This window comes from Aulonocara stuartgranti (assembly GCF_965226115.1).
Source record: "Aulonocara stuartgranti genome assembly, chromosome: 9".
Classification (NCBI taxonomy): domain Eukaryota; kingdom Metazoa; phylum Chordata; class Actinopteri; order Cichliformes; family Cichlidae; genus Aulonocara; species Aulonocara stuartgranti.
The window spans coordinates 21,671,829-21,694,001 of NC_138960.1; the positions used below are offsets into that span (position 1 = coordinate 21,671,829).

The 22,173-nt window shown below is 41.6% G+C and overlaps 1 long non-coding RNA gene across 1 annotated transcript in view; it reads right to left on the reverse strand.

Annotated features, from left to right (window-relative positions):
* LOC309714435 overlaps positions 1–22,173 on the reverse strand; it is a 38,794-nt gene that overhangs the window by 1,549 nt on the left and 15,072 nt on the right. Inside the window, exon 2 of the long non-coding RNA XR_014278927.1 lies at positions 5,770–6,063. This is a non-coding gene — a long non-coding RNA (uncharacterized lncRNA). The remainder of the gene's footprint in view (positions 1–5,769; positions 6,064–22,173) is intronic.

Below are 22,173 nucleotides of genomic sequence, written 5' to 3' on the forward strand. Positions count from 1 at the left end.
GGTCTCTAGCGTGACCTGCTACACCACCGTGGATATGAATCAGTACAGACGAGAGATAAAAACTAATTTGTGTTCAAGGACATGCAAATAGGGTGGGAAATTCACGTCTTGACACTCAAATCAGTAGATCAGAGGCTGTGACTACTTCACAAACTACCTTGAGACTGTGTTGAAATGATTGTATAATGCTCTTGAATCATAATTTAACCAATACACTGAGATCTGCTTTTTATTGGCCGGTTATTATGAACATCAAGCTCAAACTAATCCAGTCTAAACAATTTCAAGCCCCTAAACACAGCATTTTCTATACGTTTTGGCCTTTACTTCACATGTAAGGGCATGGAAAATGGAGCTTTTTAAAAAATTCCTGCATTCACAGTGGGTCTTGCAATGTCAACGGTACACTACTTTATCGCCTTTTTGACGTCAGACTGTCCTCTGTGTTATTGTTTGATTTCTTCTGATTGGCCAGCGTCTTAAAATGGTTAAGGTTGCTTTGGCATCAGATACATTAGTACAGTACAGTCAACGGCGGTTATGGACCACAACCACTCGTGAATACTTGACATCCTCTCTAAAAACGCGTAGAACCCAGTGGCGCCAGTGTCCAGCAGCCTCGCCTCTGTCAGTGCGCCCCAGGGCGGCTGTGGCTACAATGTACCTTGCCATCACCAGTGTGTGAATGTGTGTGTGAATGGGTGGATGATTGTGTATAGTGTAAAGCGCTTTGGGGTCCTTAGGACCAAGTAAAATGCTATACAAATACAGACCATTTACCATAGAACTAATTAAATTTTCCTGGGAGCTCTGTGTTTGGAATTTGCAAATTGGCGAAGGTTTTAAAGAAAAATAAAATACATTTTATTTCTATTTTGCTGTGTTTACATTAATATTAATATTTGATCATCAGTAAATACATCAGTGCATGTTTGAGGTATAGTTTTAATTCCTCCCCCAAATTATTAATTTATTACAGTTCATCTGGCTACCTACAGAACTTAAGCCCCTTTTCTATTAGTACCTACTCGGATTGACTCTGCACGGTTCACCACGGTTTTAAGGATTTTCCGTTAGGTCACAGTACCTGGTATCAGGTACTTTTTAGTACCTTCACAATCTGGGGTTCCAAGCGATTCAAGCAGGTACTAAAATGTGAGATTCGGTCAATGACGTCACTTGATGAGTCATGAGAGCGTCTCGTTCATGAAAATAAAAACTGTGGTCCTCCGAGTCTGACGAAAAGCCACAGACCGAGCAGCAGGTATATCTCTACGTCCAACTTTGTTGTAGCGTTTGTGTTGCATACATCACGGGACGCTCAGCAGGATTGCCATGATGACATCCACGCACATGAGGTAGTACTAGATTATAACGGAAAACCAGCCGTGGCGAGTCGATCCAAGTAGGAGTAGATGCTAATGGAAATCGTCTCTAGAGGATAGAAACAAAGTATTGTGATAGTATTGATCCAGTACCTTTACCAGCGCTGGTATCGATCTTATAAATATTTGGATCAATCCGCCCATTTTTTTTTCTTATCATGAAAGTGTAAAATCCCTGCTTAAAAAAAAACACCTGTAGACAAAGGTTTATTGATTAGACTGTGCACTCCTTTGGAGGCTTTCATCTTTGGTATTACTAGACAAAATTACATTAGGTCCCTAAAAAAAACATCTGCTTTCAAGATTTTGTCATTATAAGATCATTTAATGCACGATTTAATCAAATGTGATAGTTTAAATGGCATTTGCATCATTTTAAATGCATTTCTTTAAAGTTCAAAACACGTTTGCGACTTTTACGAGTTCAAGGATCAAGTGAAACCGAAGCTCTTTGTGTTTGGACAAAGCTTCTAATAAAGTTTCTCCAGCTGTAACTAAATAAACTAATGAATTTGGCGAACAAGCACTCAGGCAGGCAGTTTAGTGTAGCTTCTAGGTATAAAGCTGAAGGCAACATTATAAAAGAAGCAGCACAGTGTTGCTGGGACTGCCACAGTCTTCCTCCACTTCCTGTCACTGCCCCTGATGGGGCATTTACTCAGGAATCTAAATCTGCCAATCACATGATGAAAGCGTTGAGTCACCTTAAGCTTGAGTAGGTTGCTTAAAAGAAAAACAAACCTCCAACAACAACAGTCTGGGACATCACCTTTTTTCTTTCGAATGGAAAAAGTAACAATAAACGGTTTTGCTTGTCCATAGAGGGTGTTTCACGAAAACAACTGGTGTAAATATGTCTCACACATCAGAAAACCTTAAAATAATAAAACCGACACCACCACATGATTGGTTGGTGTTAGACGTCAACGCGGCACAACACTGGTGTAATCATCAAAGGTCTGGCTCTAACCTGCCTAACCACTTTCATCACTACAGCCCACAGACACCTGCCAAATTAGTTTTTTTTTAATAAGCAGAAAGGAAATCAAAAAAGATGCAACCAAACTCTAGGTTGCATTTTCCCCTTATCTTTTTAGTTTTATCTGAAATGATAAGCGAGTGAATGTGTGGTGACATCAGATTAAACTTATAGCTATGCCTTAAAAGCACTTAAATAACAGAGGATCTTGTCACTCTGACATATTTGGTGCTTCCATCATTGCCCTGTTATAGAAGCGTTACACGGTTCACACAGTGGTTGGCTCCCCAGGCAGCTGAGCGGTTGCTAAAGCAGGAAAGCCACGTGTCTGTGAAAATGTATTTCCAGCGGGTGACTGAGTGTTAAAAGGAATGTGGGCGAGGTTGTAACCAACACGACCCGGCTGGCACCGTGCCCCACTGCCTATTCACGTGATCTCACCCCTATTTGCAGTTTGGTATCTGAGTGCAGCTGAGTGATCCCACCAGCAGAGTGTCATATGTACCTTTATAGTAAGCGTTATGGAGAGGCTGGCGCTGCGTGCTCATATCTGGCTCTGATGGTGTACGGCACTTTCATTTATGCTCTGACGCTATTTATACTTTATAAGCAGCGAACTAACCGCAGGTATAACACTGAGGCATGCAGCCCGAATGACATTTCCCACAGTGACTTTGTTGCACTGCGGGAAATCCCATTCATCTGATGTTGAATAAACCAGGTCAGTCATTTGATAACAGTGGCGCTGGAAGGGAGTCACGTCTACAATAGGTCACAGAGAGAACTAGTTGGCTGAGGTCCACCAAAAGTCAAATTCTGCGCTATGAATTCTCAGCAGGGGCAGCACGGTGGCGCAGTGGTTATCACTGCTGCCTCACAGCAACAAGGTCCTGAGTTTGACTCCACCATATGTGTGGAGTTTGCATGTTCTCCCTGTGTTTATGTGGGTTCCCTCCGGGAACTCCAGCTTCCTCCTACAGTACAAAGACATTTACCTCAGTCTTATACGTGGGGTTAGTTTGCTGCTTATAAAGTATAAATTGTCTAAGAGCATAAATGAAAGTGCCGTACAATTTGCAATTCTAAATTGTGTTGTCTGTCTCTCTGTGTTAGCCCGATGGATGGATGGACTAGTCAGCGCTACAAGCTGCACATTAGCTGTCAAATCTAACCGATCTTTTAAAAACATTCATTCATTCACAAGCTTCCAGCCTCACCGTGCAATGGAATTCCAATATGTTCTTCCAATATGCGCACTGCTTCTCTACCTTAAATAAATAAACTAATTAGCAGAAAGTTATTAGAAGGTTTTACTTGTATGTGTTATTTTCATCTTTCATGTATAAATGAAGGTCGTTTAGAAGACAGATTAATTCTCTATAATCAAATTTTAAGCCATTAAGGAGGCTTACGTTTGGTTGCGTGATGCCATAAGCTAGATAACTTACTCTTCAGACCCTCGCATTTTCAAAAATGTGAGATTAGGACTCGCTACAATTGATTTCTTTGTCGCCATGTCAGAGATAATTTCTTTACCTTGTGACTCTGCTTTTAAAGGATTTACAAAAGCTAGAATAGATCTCAGTCTAATAATTAAGAATCATTGCGTGCAGAGTCTTGTCACTCAGCAGACATCTGTCAGCGTAGCAACATTATATGTTCCTCTGCTGATTGTCTCTTTTGGGCGAGGACACCTCAAAGAGACATTATGCAACTCTCCCATAGTTTTCTGTTAAGGACTGTTTTAATAATAATAATGGTTTGGATTTATATAGCACTTTTCAAGGCACCTTACAATGCCACTATTCGTTCACTCTCGCATTCACACACTAGTGGAGGCAGCTACGGTTGTAGCCACAGCTGCCCTGGGGCAGACTGACAGAAGCGAGGCTGCCATATCGCACCATCGGCCCCTCTGGCCAACACCAGTAGGCGGTAGGGTAAAGTGTCTTGCCCAAGGACACAATGACCAGGACAGAGAGCCCGGGGATCAAACCGGCGACCTTCCGGTTACAGATACGCTTCCCAACCCCCTGAGCCACGGTTTCATCCACCCTAACCATCAAAACATTATCAGAAACGGTCTTAGTGGAAGGGTGGCTGTCAAGAACCTATTCTTAAGAACAGGGAGCTCAAAATCAGTGGCAACAGGTCTTATGGACTGATGAATCCAACTTTGAAAAATTGAAATTGTCGCCAGTATGGTTGGAGGTCATGAGAGGTACGACAGTGAGTGTCTACAGCTATCTGTATGCATGGTTTGGAGCTGCATTTAAGGCAGTGGTGTCGGAGAACTTGTCAGAATTAGTGGAATTAGAGAAAACTACCATCACATTTTGAGATCCCATGCAACAACACTGATCACAAACACAGTGCCAATTCGGTAAAAGCATACATGGGTAGAAGAAGTGTGTTGGAGCACTGTGGGATCACCGTGACAGAGAACAGAGCAAAAAGAGCTTTGAATGTCCTTCAAGAAGCCGGGAGAAATATTTCTAAACACTATTTAAAGAAGTTACAAGAAAGTTCTCCTAAGAGAACAAAGGTGGTCTTACAAAATATCGACTTTTGAGTTCATCAGAACTGTACAAACTCTGCCTGATATCCTGTATTTGCAGATGCTTCAATAAATTGCGGCTCCAATTTCCCATTTTCCAAACAACATATCAAGAAATAAGAGGTGTCTCAAAACATTTGCACAGTACTGCATACCTACATAAAACAAAATACATAAAAAAAAATCATGTAAATTGCTTCTTCTTTGCTACCTTTAAAGATAGTAAACAACAAAACTGTATCACAGCCAACATCTGGTGACAAACAGCTTTAATTCTGAGGTGATTCTGGTCCAGTCAGAGTCTGAAGTTGTGTTTTAATCCCTAATCTTTCCATAATTACGGATTATGAATTTGCCTCTGTTTTGACTCATGTCTTCAGTTGTCTCAATAGGAACAGCTACTCATGTTTATCCACCTACACAGCTGCTTGGATCTCGCCCATCTCACTGGAGGATATTCAGATTCTAACACACTTCACAAATTGGTTGTCAGTAATTTGGATTTATGTTGATTTATGTTGATTTTCTTATGTTGCGTACATACTTGGCTACACAGATAATTAAAACGAAAAATCACAGACAAATCGAAGGCAACTGAATTTTCTTCCCTCGCATTCACCTAAGTTCATCTGCTTCACACTACCTGAACGAAGCGTCTGCCCCTTAAAACTCATCCCACTCCAGCTGCTTAATGTCTCTGTTGTAACTTGAACCGACAGGAATGTAAAAGAGTGCCGATGCCAGCGCGATCTGCGACCTATCCATCACCGACAACAAGCTCATTACCCAAAAACCTCTTGAGCGGAGCTGCGAAACAGGAGGGCACTGGGGGAGGTGAAAGGTCTGACCTGGACTTTCCTGGGTTTGCAGGACCACCCCGAGCACAGCGAGATCTCAAAGCCAGACGAGAGCACCCGTCTCCTGATTCGACGTGACATATATAATATTTACGTTTCAGATGCATAAGCCTCCCCGGGTGCAGCAGGGGATCCTCGTCACTTAGCACCGTGTGATGCTGAGTTCAGGGCCAGGCAGTCCTCGAGAGCTCCAGCCTCATTAGCGATCTGTGTTTCCGAGATTCACCAACTGACGCTGACCGACAGCTGCTCCAGAGGAAAGCCAGCGGGCTGAGAGAGCGCTTCCTAAAAAGAAAAAAGAAAAAAAAAATCACCCTTTCACAAAGCAGAGGCTTCATCTCACACTGTGACGCTCTAATTTCAGTGGAAGTGTGCTACACTATCCTTTCTCTGCCAAACCAGAAATAAATTGGCTCAGACTTTTCAGCTGCTCTTTGTAATGAGTCAGCGTTGCTAATGTTTCCCTTCTCACAGAAAAAAAGAAAAGGGGGACCACACATATGAAAAACTGTGGGCATTTCACTTAGCTCTTCCTGCCTCTCTTTGACTCTTATGAATGGGTACAAATGAGACCACAGGGAGGAATGAATGCGCCTTTTTCATATCTTTGAAATCAGCTCAATCAGATAGATACTAACAGCTGATGGAGGCAGTGTGTGTCATATCGAGCTGCTATGAAGTTCAAGGTGTAAGAAGAGAACCCCCAACACCCGCCTTCAGCATCTTTTTTTCTTTACACGAGGAGCCAGTGAAGTCACCACAGCTGCTGCCTCTCTGCCACAGAGGCCGAGTGAAAGGTCGTCCCTCCAGCTGAAGGTTGTAAATTCAAGACGTAAAACGGGAAAGACGCGCCACTAAACAGGTGCAGGAGCAGAATGAATGGTCACCCGGGTTTTTTCCCCCCCCCCAATCTCAGAACGAGCAAGGACAAAGAGGGGGTGAAGCGGGCGTGTTCAGACTCAAGCAGCGATAGTCCTTCATGAAACCTTGGATTGTCTCATTTTGGAGCAGTACTTTAAAAAAGAAAAAAAAATCATCATAATAAAACAAAACCAAACATCCCTATCTGGCACATACAGGAAACATGAGGTGTTCGGTGAAACCTTAGCTGAGTGATTTAAACCAAAAGGAAAAACCGTGGTGAGATATGACACCAGAGCTACATCTAATGAAAGTGATCACTAGTGTATATGGTAGTGATCGCGGTTGTATATTCCAGTGTGGACTGGAGCACATGAATAATGCATGAATGCGTATTTTGTTGTCGGGTGGGATTTTCTATCATTAATCTGCCTGCTGATCCACATTTATTTCCACGTTACTCGACAGCTCAGCGTCGTTACTCAAAGTCGGCCGGCGCAGTCTGAGATATTAGTTTGAGCTGTCCTTTGAAAATAACTTTGCACTGATAGAGATTTGTGTGGATAAACTGTAGCGTCTCTCCTTAAGGTGACATCTCAAACCACATCTATCTTGTGTGAATATTAAGCACAAGGGTCTGCTGCGATCAGCCTGGATTCACTTTGATTAAAGTTTATTTTTTCTTCTTTTGCAGTTCATACGTTATTCAAAAGCCCCCAATTAGACGTTTGTGTCTCATGTACGATCACAAGTTTACAGCGTGTGTTTACTGCGATGCCCACCAACAGATCTGTCGTAACACCTCTACCTTAACTGCCTTCCATCTCCTCCCTTGACTGATTACCAGGTTGCGTTCAGGTGGAGTATTAGCTGAAGCAACACTAAAACATGGCGTGCAACTGCGGTTGTGACGTCACCGTTGGCGCGAAAACAAGCTGCTGCCCAGCTTCTCCCCACAGATGACACAGTCCGGTTGAGGTTGCTTGCACAATAATCTCTACTCACTATTTTCCGCTTTTCTTTAGGTGATGGGCCATCATTCATGTGCCAAGCTGCAACTGCGAATACAGAAAAAAAAATGCATTCTCATCCAGGAGTGTCACACAGTGCCGATGTGACGTGTCTCATCGTTACGAAAAAGCCGTCTAATGGCAGTGTTGACAGCTGAGACAGAACTACTGTTTTTTAGAGAATGGCAGAGTTTGTGAGGTGGGTGGAGAAGCCAGGAGACGTTTCACTTCTCCTTTTATCCACATGCCCATCTGTTCCTTCATGTGACTATTTTCTAAAACTCTTGCCATCTTTCAGTAATAATGTATGTTGTCACAAAGCCCACAACACACTGGCGTAGGGGTTAATAAGCCGTGCGCACTCCATACAAATTCAGGCGTCTGAATTTTCCTTTAAAAGTTCAGGACTAGAACTCATAAACAGAAGGTTTATTCTTTATCACCTGATTCGGGTCTCCATCTCTTCTCTAATTGCCAAAATTACTTTAAGTCTGCATTTCTTTTGAAAGGATTAATGCTCGAGTCAAGGTGCCCCTTCTCCAGACCAGCAGAATACCTGCAAAAGCTGCTTTAACATGCATAAACTGAGATAGCAGCAAACTAAAAATCAAATCTATTACTTCCGGTGAGTGCTTCACATGATGCTGGGATCAAATGAGGACCCTTTTATGCTTCAGGAAATGTTTTATTAACCTATTTTTATTGTGAAGGTTAACTGAACATACGCGGATAATGCAGCAAACATCCGAGAATCTTTAAAGCCAAACTACCAATTTGGGGTCACCTAGAGGACGCCAGGTCATAATCTAACTTGACAAACCACTGGCTTTGTCCACATTGTGCTTTGTTTTACTGACTTCCTCTGCTAATGAGTACATTTGCGTGAAATTGTTCTATGACACAGTAGAAATAGTTGTAAGAGGGATATAATTCATATGGTCACGCTGATACTGTTCCCGGTGACATTCGTGGAATTTCTTCCTGTTTATTCTCCTTTCATCTCCACATCCAGTCATTAAGAAACATCCTACACAAATCCAATAAAGGAACAACCAGCCCTCACATTAGCATGCTGATGCAACAGTGCTTATTTCCTGCCTTAAGAATGACACCATTATCATCCTCAGATAACCAGCAATAAAATTAAGTTTGGGTCTTTCCACTGCTTTTAGGCCCCTAATTTCCCCTAATGTCCTAACGTAAGAGAAACATGCTTAAAGAGTTCAAACTTTAGAAAACGTTTTCATGAAAACTCTCCTTCTCACCGTCAGCTCTGACATTTTCCATGATGTCAGTTCTTCTGATTGACCCAACCGTGAACCATGTGATGCTGTAGATAATGAAGCTGCACCGTGTCTGATTTTTCCCAACGTCACGAGGAATTTCATGTATTTTTGTGCCCAGAGGGCAAAAGCAGCAGCAGCAGCTTCAGCCGGGCATGTTCAGGAAGACACGGGAATAAAGCGGAAGCAGTCAAGGCATGAATTTCATACCAATGTGACACATGACAAATGAACTTCACAAGAGATGAAAGATCTGATTACTCAGATTTTAATAACGAAGGATCGCTGCGGTAGCCAAAGGGGAGAAAAAAAAGCATCTAAAGAAGCCACATGTGTCCTGATGTGAAATTTATGAATTGATAAAGCAGTAAAAATGTTAAGTTTAGCTGCACAACTTCCTCTAATGTAGTTCCAGTGTTTTTTAAGGGTCATGACCTTCTGACCGCACCGTCCGATAAGTCAATCAGTGGACTGCGTGACAGACTTTAGATAAAATGTGGAACATGCAAACCAAAAGCACACAAGCAAACAAATGATTATTCATTCATTGATTTTATCGGCCACACATATGTGCAACGTATGTCTGCATACAGATTTACAATTAAAATTTTCCCGATGGCAACGGTATCAAACCACCCATCTTCTAATGAAATGAATGAAAAAGCGTTTTTTAAAAGAAGACAGTTTCGTTTTTTCTCTAAGTGTGTAAACGATCGAATAATTTTCAAAACATTTGTACATGTGAATTTCCCCAGAGTGCGAATAATAGAGTTTGCATCTATTGGGAGAAATTCACCTTTTCTTGGTTTCATTGTGTTAACCAGTAGGTTCAAACCTCCACCCAGGATTGGAGCCTCTGTTTGCCCCTCCTGACGTCTCCTCCTCACTGCCGTTTCTGCCAAATGAAAAGAAGCAGCTCGGCAGTCAGAGTGAATCTGATTCAGTGTGAGCAGCCTGCTGCCATCACTTTTGGTGCTGTGCGTTCACTAGTTTCACTGTACCTTGTGTGTCTTGTGATGCTACTTTGACTGTGTGCAGTTAACCGTGCACACATCTAATTGGTCTTGAGGCAATCGATTTACTAATTTGTCTACTAGTTTCAGGAGACTGGGGCCAGGGATATATTTTCCCACCGTTTGTGTTACCACCTGGCTCAAAAGACCCAACATAATGTGGATAGCTCAAATAAAACATGGGTTTTATTTGAAATGACTTCATAATCTCCACTCACAAATGTTTTTGGTTAGGTAAGGCAGGTGAGTTGAAGACCGTTACAGCAGTTAAAGAAAATGGCTGAGATTATAGCTATTTCTGGTTTATTCCTGTTTCGAGCATCATTTATTGGCCTTTAGTTCTCCTGTTTGCTGTAGGATGTAACAGTGGTGGTGTTGGAGAGAAATCTACTCAAACCATGCTTCTGCTTTTTTAAATTCTTGTTCATTTTAAGATGCTGCTTGACGTGCTCTGAAAATAATGTGAAATTTCAGGCATGATTTTTTCTTTCGGGTTCATTGGAGGCGTGACCACATGCAGATTACTTTTCTCATTAATATACGAATGCATGTTTGTCTTACGTTTGCAGTGATGCGTCACAAATGCATAGATAACTACCCCAGCTGTCTTTTATCTTTCAGTTACGTCACACCCTCTATACTTGAAAGGTGTGGTCATGTTATCTCCACCTAAAAATGCTTCTACGTCACTTTTGAAATGCCGACCTTTGGTTGATTGTGAAAAACAGAAAATGTATTCAGGTTCACCTCATAAACTCAGAAATCTATGTCGAACTTTCACTAAAACATTTTTTTAATGATCACACTGCAAAACGTCCAGTCTTCAAAACTCCTTAAGAGTCAAACACAACAGATGAGGCGGATTGATGCTAAATGTATCCCATTTGATACTTCTACATCATTAATTTTTCCTATTTTGTCACCTGAAAAATCGCAAATAACCTAAAAAATTATATAGATTTTAAGCAATGAATAACAAAAACAACAGCTGGATGAAGAAAATATCCCAAATTAAAACTCAGGCAAATTAATATTTTATTTCTTTTTTTAAATTTGTTAGGTTCAATAGACACAAAAGAATTCATGACTCGGTCTTTAAACTGTTAAATTGGTGACATTTTGCTATTAAAACCATGATTTATTACGATATTAATGCTCAAAGTTGGTCAAAAAAAATTGTTAGATTGTGGAAAATTGTGGCAAATGCACACTTTGATGCAACTGGAAAAATGTTCACGATATGGAGATAAAATGTTAACTTTTAACTGAAATTTGCTCAATTTTATATAGATTTTTTTTTTAAATTTAGATGGGTTTTGTCTTTGTTGACAGATTTGAAGTAAAAACAAGACAGGAAACGAGGGGAGGATACGCAGCAAAGGGCCACAGGTTGGACTCGAACTCGGGCCTCTGCATTTAAGCCATGGGGCGAATGTCACCCTGCTCGACCAGTTAGCTAAACTGGCACCAAAAAAATAAATAAATCATAATTTATTCAAATCATCTCACTGTCACCAACAAACTGATCCAAACATTAAAGCAGTTATAGCAAGCATCCGCTGGCGGTCACTCAAAGACCCTCATTCTGCTGCAAGCCTGCTGCTTTAAGCAACAACCAATAACTAACCTGGCTTCACATGATGCTGGAGGCACTGCATTAATCAACAACTCAAGAGACATGTGAAACAGGAAGCTCTGTGTCCTCTGTTCAACAATAAGGACACAGAGCTGTGATTAATTGCTGCCTCTTGACCACCGCGCTGCAGGTTTAACGGACACGTTACTTCAGCTTCTTTTATCCGACTTGCAGAAGTAGGAGCGTGTCCTCTCATTCACTTCTTCGGCCTCTTTTGAACTCTCTCGAACATGCAAGGCTAAATATTTACAAGTCGGCCTTTGCTTGTTTAATGTTAAAGGCACACTCACACTGCAGAGTAAATGAATGAAAAAGCTGTAGACAAAACACCTCCAGCAGCTGATGAGTACCAGGCCACTTTACAGTTACCCACAGGCTCCCCACAGGTTCAACCTCCTTTTCAGGACATGAGAGACGGCGACCCCCGGGGAGGGGGAGTTTGCTCGGTTGGGGGGGCTCAGCGGAGAGGCGGGGCCCTGCTGACGCTGCTGTCTCTGTGAAAGGAGGCAATCTGTGCATTTAGAGTTGGGTCAGGGCCAAAGGGATTAAACCGAGGTGGGCTAGACTGCCATCCGAGGGCATTACACACAAAGACGACGAGCTATATGATGAGCTGCGAGCATGGCGTTCGTCAGGACGCAAGAATGAAGGCACGCAGCATTGAGGTTTCTGGATTTTCTTTCTTAATTGGCTCTTTCCTAAACCCCTCCCCCAAACTATCCAATCATAGATTTTCACAATATATACAGTAAGTGGACACAGCAACTCTGCCAAGCATTTTATTAGCAGACTCACACTCAACATTTAGAGGTTCAAGGACGTCGTCTATTTCTACATTTTTGAAAACTCAAAAGAAAAAGTGTAAGAAAGTGATTAAAACTTTTTTTCTCTGCTCTGTTACCATAATCTGCTCAGCTAAGTAGCTTACTGTCCACAAAGCACACACTTTTAAGTCCTCAGGAACAGAGCTGGTATACGCTGAGTTTGGAAAAGTGGCTAAAAAAGTGGCGATGCAAACTGAACCCCCTCACTTAAAAAAGGCTGAAAAACTGTGAAATCTTTTTGAGGGTTGCTAACTCCATCCAGTGAGTCCTTTGCTGATCAGAAGTTGCTCCATTTGGTTCTAAAATTTGGAAAGTCTAGATGATTCATATTATTTGTCCTTATTTGAGTTTGTGGCAGTAGCAGCACAGCAATAAACTAAAAAAGCTATTTCCCCTGAACTCCACTGAGCTGAACAGCAGGAAATGACAGCAGTCCTTGTTCTGCTATGCAGCCTCAGAGAGCTCGGCACAGCAGCAAGTGAACCACTTCTCACCTCCTGCAGGTTCTGGTTAGAGATTTCCAAAGCAGAACAAGGACTTCTGTAGATAAGAGGGGAGAGACTCTCTGCAGTGACATGCAGGACAACCGTAACAGTCACCAGGTCAGCTGAATAGTAGTGAAACATGATGCAAGAATATACCTGGGAAGCCCATCCAGGTAAAGTGAGAAGCACCACAATCATGTTGGTCAGAACCCAACAGAAACGATACTGAACGTGCTCTACGTAACCAAAGTGCAGAGAAACGTGAAGCATGCGGGTACTCCAGGGTGGGTTTTGTTTCCTGGCCATCATAAAATTTTATTCAAATGAATCAGGAAGGAAGTATAAACCAGCTTTAAGTCAGTAAATCCAGCTTTCGTTCAATGTTGTTCACATTTCATTCTGCAACAGCAAGAGAGTAAAAGATGGTCCTGGAGTTTAAGCAAGTGCCTTGAATTTTGTTTAATTGTATTCAACTTTAAGTTCCTTTAACACCAAATAATTAAAGTTTTTATAACCACAGGTGTAGTTTACAGCAGGCATATGTCTCTACCACTAATCTGATACCTGTGCATGCATTTATGTATGTAATACAAGTTCCACCTCTTAAAAAACAAAAGAATGGTGAATATGTTAAGCTGCAGGAGATCAGGCGCCCTCTCTACTCTTAGGATCCTTTTAGATATCCTCCTGAGACCCGAGCTCTTGTTTGGGTTTTTGATTAGTTGGACTTGATAAGTTTAAAAAATAAACATCATGTTTGAATAAAAAGTTGTTGTTGTTGTTTTTAATATTATGCCCTAATATGGGCACAAAGGCTAAAAGAACACAATGAAGTTTGAGGTACGGAAAAGCCCAAATATAATGTCCCCAAATGAGAATGCAGGCTCTATAAAACTCATAGCTAGGGCTGGATCAGGTGACCCTGAACAATCCCTCAGTTATGCTGCGTCTCAGGTTCCTGGGGGGACTTCCCATGATGCACTGAGCACTTCATTTCCATGCATCTCTTCTCACCCTGTACTGCTCGTCGTTAACTTTTTTTTATACTCATTCCTGTAGCGTGTATGTCTTGCTGTCCTTTTTTCCCCTCATCTCTAGAGCCTGGTAAAGTTTCTTCCTGTTAAAAGGGAATTCTTCCTTCCCACCTTCACTAAATTCCTGATCAGTGGATTGTATATTGCTACAGAGTCTTTATCTTCTAATATAAAGTGCCCTGAGGCTGCTGTGGTTTGGCAATAAACAAATAAAACTGAATCAAGCTGAATATGACAAGCTTGGACATTGTTTTGTTTTGTTTTTTGGCTAATGTGTGAAACTTTAATGTTACAAAATTGACTGATACCAACATCTGGACTAAATGACTACAGACCCGTGGCTCTGACATCTGTGGTCATGAAGTCATTTGAGCACCTAGTTCTCTCCCATCTCAAGACCCTCACGGCCCCCCTCCTGGACCCCCTGCAGTTTGCATACAGAGCCAACAGGTCTGTAGATGACGCCATCAACATGGCCCTACACTTCATCCTGCAGCATCTGGACTCCCCAGGAACCTACGCCAGGATCCTGTTTGTGGACTTCAGCTCTGCCTTCAACACCATCCTTCCAGACCATCTCCGAGGCAAGCTTTCCCAGATGACTGTGCCTGATCCCATCTGCCGGTGGATCACTGACTTCCTGACGGACAGGAAGCAGCACGTGAGGCTGGGAAAGAATGTCTCGGACTCCCGGACCATCAGCACCGGCTCCCCTCAGGGCTGTGTTCTTTCTCCTCTGCTCTTCTCCCTGTACACCAACTGCTGCACCTCCACCCACCAGTCTGTCAAGCTAATCAAGTTCGCAGATGACACCACCGTTATTGGACTCATCTCGGACGGGGATGAGTCTGCCTACAGGAGGGAGGTTGAACGTCTGGTGTCCTGGTGCAGCCACAACAACCTGGTGCTGAATGCCCAGAAGACAGTGGAGATTATTGTGGACTTCAGGAAGCACACAGCCCCACTCCCCCCCATCATCCTGACTGACACCCCCATCACCTCTGTGGACTCATTCCGCTTCCTGGGTACCACCATCACCCAGGACCTGAAGTGGGAGCCCACCATCACCTCCGTCATCAAGAAAGCCCAGCAGAGGATGTACTTCCTGAGGCAGCTGAAGAAATTCAACCTGCCAACACGGACGATGATGCAATTCTACACTGCAATCATCGAGTCCATCCTCACCTCCTCCATCACCGTGTGGTACGCTGGAGCCACTATCAGGGACAAACAGAGACTGCAGCGTGTTGTGCGCTCTGCTGAGAAGGTGATTGGCTGCAGACTCCCATCTCTGCAGGACCTGTACACCTCCAGGACACTGCGGCGTGCAGCCCGGATCTCAGCTGACCCTTCTCACCCTGGACACAGTCTGTTTGACCTGCTCCCCTCAGGCAGGAGGCTCCGGTCCATTCGCACCAGAACCTCTCGCCACAAGAACAGTTTCTTCCCCTCTGCTGTCGGACACATGAACAATAACCACATGACTGTCCCCGCCACTAACACATGACCCTACGCTGTGTCACTGCATCATTTCATGTTTGGCACTGATCACCACCTGCACTCATGTATATATCTTTCTACGTAGCACTCATAATTCTTATTCTCATGTATATATCTCATGTATATCTCATGCACATATCTTTCTTTCTACATAGCACTTTAATTCTTATTGTCTGCACTGAAGCACCGCAGCAATTTCCTAATGTTGTAAACCTCAACATCTGGCAATAAACCCATTCTGATTCTGATTCTGATCTGAGGACAAGATGAAGAAATTATTGGCAAAAGGTCTTTTTAAAGAGAATTTTTAAACAAAAAGGTATTTTTGTTAAAATATGTTTAAAAACATAAAAATTCCACATTTCATGAGTGTGGAAGAAGAAAAGTAGTGTTTGTTTTCAACATAATATAAGAAATAAAAGCAGGGAGAGGGATTTCCCTGGATGTTTTTTGTCTATCTTTGACTCACAGTTTTTTTTTATATAAATATGAAGACTTTGGTGTTCTTGCAACTGAAATAACAACTGAAAAGCAACACAGCTAAATAGCACTTCTGTGAAAATCTGACTGCATTTGAAGCGTTTAAGCTGCTTCCTTCTGCAATAAAGCAACAAAACTGCCTCCGTGACAGTTTTTATCTCAATCATTTGGCAGCTTAAATAGTTGCTAAAATGGGTGAGAATTTGAGAATTTTGGTGATATTTAGAATGCATGCTGCAGGAAAGAAAAACGGGGGAGGGGGGTAAGACTGAGAGGACAAAAGCATCTGAGCAGTGAAGGGACTCTACTCGCTTGTTTTTTAATCCTTTATCAGTTAACATTTGGAGATGCTGCTAATTCTCCATAAATGAAGCATCTGTTTCTCTTGCCAGTAAGTCGAAAAAGTGCCAAGATCAGTCAGAGAGTAGCAAGAGTTTAACCTCGGGGGTAAATGATCGATGGAAGTAAGCTACTAAACATCAGCTGTTGGGGTTTCACCAAATCTGTCACGAATGCTTTGGACACGGCTTATCAAAGTAAACCAACACATCAAAGAGTCTTTTTCTTTATGTGCTGCTGTTAAAACAGCTATAAAAAAAGAGAACTTCCTTTACACCTCGGGGCTTCGTGTAATGTTACAGTGCAACTGAGCAATCTCACACATAAGAACAGCAATCTAATCTGTGGTGAATCAGCAGCAACTGAAAAAAGTCCCAGCCTGCTTCTCTACGATAGTGAAAAGAACAACAGCCATCAGCAGGAAGAGGAAACAATGTCCAATGTCACCACGGGAGGATGAGGCCCGCTCAATTCTCCAAATCCGAGTGTGAAACAAAAGATTCCATTTGTGCATTTACAACAATTAATGGGGAGTTTTAAACCGTCGCCTTGATCCGAGATGTGCACAATTTCTCGTGAATCTTAGACAAGCGCGGACAATCTGCTGTGTGAATGAAAGGCTCACGAGACGTGGCAGAGCACAGACGAGGCATTTTTCCAGCCTGGTGCTGAATTTGTCTCATTTGGCAGAACCCGATGATTAGATTCACAAGTCCATAAATGTAATCAGACAAAAAAAAATCTGGCACACATTAAAAATACTAAATGCATTGAAAACTGTGAGAGTTGGATGGCTGATGGAGCAACTTACTACTTTCAGTGCACCTGCAACACAGCCAAATTCTATTCATTAATTAATCCTCGGGGACAGAAAGTGTCAGTCTTTACAAAGAAAACTGCAAGCATGTTTGGATTACATACATTAAAAGCTGTTTACTTGTCACCATGTAGGAAATAAATGTATGTCTTTATATGGTGTCTGTAAACACACAGTTGTGAGTTTAGTACACTCCATCATGGTCATGAATGTGATTGTTTGAATTTATTTTGTGTTTTCTGTTATCCACACATGGACAAAAGTATGCATGCAGGCTCCAATACATAAAAACACCCTGACTAATACTGTCCCTTAGCAAGTTGATCCTCAACCAGACGCTTTGACAGTCTACTATAATGCTGGATATTTGACCACTCTTCTTGGCAGAATTGGAAAAGTTCCTTTTAACTGGTTTAGTTTCCTGGCACAGACTCGGCATTTAAGAGTAGTCTTAGCTTGCTTTATTCATTCCTAAACCTGTTCTGATATATGTTTGGGAACATCCAGCTGTGTCCAAGTGTTAACAATCTAGCTGTTGATTTGAGGTGATGAAGAATTTGGAGGTGGTTTCACCAAATTTGCCCTTCGTTATTCCATCCACTTTGTGAAATTTATCAGTACCACTGGCAGCAAAGCAGCCCAAGAGCATCATGCTACCACCACCATGCCTGAAGCTGGTACAGTGCTCTACGGTTTGAAAGCTTCAACATTATTTCTCCACATATGCCTCATTGTGGCCAATTACCTCCATTTTCATCTTGTGCTATAAAACACTTCTCCAGAAAGCATTTGGCTTGTCGGTGTGAGCAGTTTCAGTCAACCACGAGGGTGTCGACTTTGGAGCAGGGGCGTCTTTCTTGGTTCTTGGTCGGCTCCTGGCTTCACTGTGTGGACAGTGATGCTGGTGTGGACTGTGTTTCAAAGCTGTGTCGGTCCCAGGAAATCAACACATCTAAATGAACTCTACCAATTCTGTCATGAAGAGTGGTCAAAAATCCAGCCAGAATTAGGCTGGAAGCTTGTTGGTGGCTACCAAAAGGGTCTGGCTGAGGTGTAACTTGCTAAGGGACGTTGAATGAAACATTTATGGGAATGCTTGTATACATCTATACTTTTGACACTGTGTGGATTAGAGAAAATATTTAATAAATTAATAAATTCAAACATGCACCCTGTTGTTTTTTAAACAATGACTCTACCCTGGAAAAGCAGTTCAAAGAAATCACAAAAAGCCCCAGTTTACCACACGATGAGTGTATAAACGTCTAAACAGCTGCATTTGCATATGACTATGTAGAAACTGCACCAGAAAAAAAATTTGGTAACAGAAATTTTCTGGTTTCTGTTTGAAGTCTCAGTTCATTTTGCGAATGGTGCTAATCAGGGCTTGGTTGAATGCAGCAAAATGGTAACTATGGAGTGTGGCAGGCTACGGTGCCATCGTAATTTAATTTTCAAATCAGGACTTTTCTTCTTGCTGAATTTACAAGTGATGATCAAAGAAAACACACAGAAATCGTGGATATTTGATGCTTGCATGAGAAAATCCTCAAAACGGTCCATGAGCAGACGAGGGGACGGATTCCCTGAATTAAACGAACCCCTTCTAAGTTTCAATCAGTAATTTGAGAACAAACAAAAACTGTTTGTTTCAGATTCCCACATGTGAATATTTGCTCTTCCTTTGAGCTTTGAGTCTCATTTTAAATATTTTATTTATTACCTGAAAGCAAATATTAAAAAATGTGTAATTTGTGGCCTTTATTTTCATAACCCATTATTAACCCCACTCAGGCTATGTGATATCATTAGATAGCTTATTGTGATCCAAACATAATCAGTTTACCAGCATATGTGATGGAAGCGGCAGTAAATCCTTCTTTTTAATGAGCAGGAGTCAATGATTTTTATATTCATATTCAGGGTGAGCGCTTGACTATTCTGTGCCCAAGGCACAACTAGGATTTATCCATTTTTTTTCCCCCACTTACCCAATTCAGGGTCGCAGGGGGGTTGAAGCCTGTCTCAGCTGTCATAGGGTGAGAGCAGAGTACACACTGGACATGCTGCCAGCCAATCGCAGCACTACACTAGGATTTAATATGTCTTAATTAATGTGTTAAAGTGTTCCCCATTATGAGGGATTTTATTGTTTGTCTATTTTGTGCTCTACAAGTGTAAGATATGCAGTGCCTGCTATTTCAGTGTTAACTGATACTTTAAATAAGATAAATACTTTACTGATACTTTAAATATCTTATTGTTTATCATTTCATGTAGAACATGATAAGGCAGTCATGATGATGGTGGTTATAAGCAGAGCTGGCAGATCATCACTGAACCTCTGAATGTTAATATGACATTCATCGATCACTTCCAGTAACTAAAAGGCATCAGTGGTAACTGAATGGCATTTCAGATCAGTGCACCCCGACAATCAGTCAAGCCAGTATTAGCAGCTGGCAGTTCAATTCATTTTTATTTACGTAGCGCCAAATCACAACCGAAGGTGCTTTATATTGTAAGGTAAAGAAACCCAGACAATCAGACAACCACATTTAACCACATTTAACCTCCTAAGACCCAAACTCTTCCACGGCATTTTAATTTCTCTTTGATATTTGGCCATATTGGGGCCCGATGAATGTAAAAACAAAGAATTACAAGATTTATTTTTTTTACCTTATTTTTGTTTTTAAGAAAAATGAGAGCCACATATGAGGATATTCGTTTAAAATTTTGATAGAACAGTAGCAGTATGATGTCCTCGTAAGTGAATATCAGGCCGTTGTAGAGCAACATTGAGTATTTTGGTCTAAATAACCCAAAATGTGATGTCCACATATGTGGACGGCAGGTCCTAGGAGGTTAAGGAAAAACTTGGTGACAGTGGGAAGGAAAAACTCCACTTTAACAGGAAGAAACCTCCAGCAGGACAATAGCAAACTATCATCTTTTCAAACTACTGGAACTTCTGAGCTTCTTCAGTTATAGAAAAGTGGTAAAAACAGACACAATCGAACACTCGTGTCTTCGTCACAGCTGCGGCACCAACAGCAAAACATGCCATTTTACAACAAATGAGATTTGCACAACCTCCAGAAACAGCAGCAAGCAACAAAGGACATGAACACATTGGTCAAATGACACTACTTGCGGGAAGAGACGGTCACTTGAAGAACTCCATTATAAATAAATGTGATATGGGAAAATACTTTAACATCAAATGTGGCAGGTACATGACATATTTCCTGCATCCATCTCCAGTAACAAAACTGCCTTTATAAAAGTTTCCTCTCATGTTTTTCAGAGTAGAGGTGTAACCTGTGGGGGAAGATAAGCTTTCCAAACCTTATGCTGAGGACAAAGTCAAAAAGCTTAAAAATTTTCTTTTGGTTTTGTTTCACTATTAATTCAACAAATGCAGTTTTTACATTTCGGTGACCTTTAAAACTGCAGATTTGACTCTCTTCCCATTCATTCAGACAGGCAGCTGTACATAACACTGTATTATAAGAACTAAAAGCATATGGACTTATATATTCCCTCTATGTTACTCATTATAAATGAGTGCTGCACCCGAAGTCTAACCTTGGCATAAAAAAACCCTGCATTCGAGGGTCTGTTTAACAACAAGACACCAGCAGATATGTCATTCTGTCTGTGCGTCATGCTCCAGCAGAGTGAAGGCTGAAAAGGGAAAGAGGAAAACCTGCTGCAGTCAGACCCGAGGATATCGGACTAATGAGCCGTTGTTTTTAAGAGTATCTAGTATCTTCGTGAAGGTGGACAGGTTACAGAGGTCACCTGTAGGTTAGGTGGCTCTGCGCAGGAACCTGTTCACTGATTAAGATGAAGGATGCTGAGGACATAATACAGGAGAGGTGTAAACGAGCCAGGGGCCCTGGGGGGCCCATCTGTTGTGGGCAAATAAACAGGGAATGGGAAAACAGCGCTGTTCTTCCCCCCTTCGAGGCTCAGCAGACAGCTCCATTAATCAGGAGCAGGATGAGCCTGCTGTGAGCTCCAGTGACAAGTCAGCAGCAGCACAAAATCCCCTCCTGCTCCTCTCGCTGTATCTCCATTAGAGACGGGAGGTGTCAGCTGGCTGCCACTCCTGTTCCTCTGTAGTCACTATCAGTGTTTTCACAACTGTCCTCCAAGAATAACAGAAAAAAAAGCTAACCATGAGGAGCGTAACAATTTACAGGCTGTCATTAATCCCAACTAAAAATAAACATTTGTTTAAGGAGCTTCTTCCAATCCAGCCAAACAAATGACTGCAAACCCCACATTTATATAAGGTTTGACAGTGCTACAGTAACAAGTATGCATACACAAGAAATCAATTGACTGTAGTGTGATGTCCAGAAATTTTTCTATTAGTTTTTCTATTAATTACTGGAGCAAGATGAGTGTTGGTTCAGCTAGTTTCTACGAGTCATGCAGATGCACTTTAGGCCTGCTAGTAACAATTACTCATTTTTCCTATGAGATTTCATATTATTGTGAGAAATGTCAAACTATTGTTTCTCAGATACTTACAGCCTCAATTTAAATGGAGAACCAATGGTCAACAGTCCAAACCCCAACTATAATAAACATGTGACTAGAAACAGAAGCAAATGATACTGAGATGTGGCAGAATTTGGCATTTTTAGTTCACCGTAATAACATGAAAACATTGCAACAAGCTAGTTTGTGGAATATCTACAAGGAAAGAAATTTCACAATCAACTTTGTGGGGATAGGTTAATTGGTTAATCTAAATTGCCCATAGGTGTGAATGCGGGAGTGAGTGTGAATGGTTGTCTGTCTGTGGCTACGTCCACACTAATGCAAATTCAAATTCAAATTCAAATTCAAATTTTATTTGTCACGTACACAGTCATACACAGTACGATATGTAGTGAAATGCTTGGACAACTGCTCGTGACCTAAAGAAAACAAAAAAGGAAAGGCTATGAATAAGATAGGAAATAAATATGAAAAATTAAAAAGGGTAAATTTAACTAGGAAGGAATAAAATATAAATTAAGGTTAAAAATGAAATAACTGTACAACACAAATTAGAATGAAGGGTAAATTTAACTGGGAAAGAATAAGATAAAAT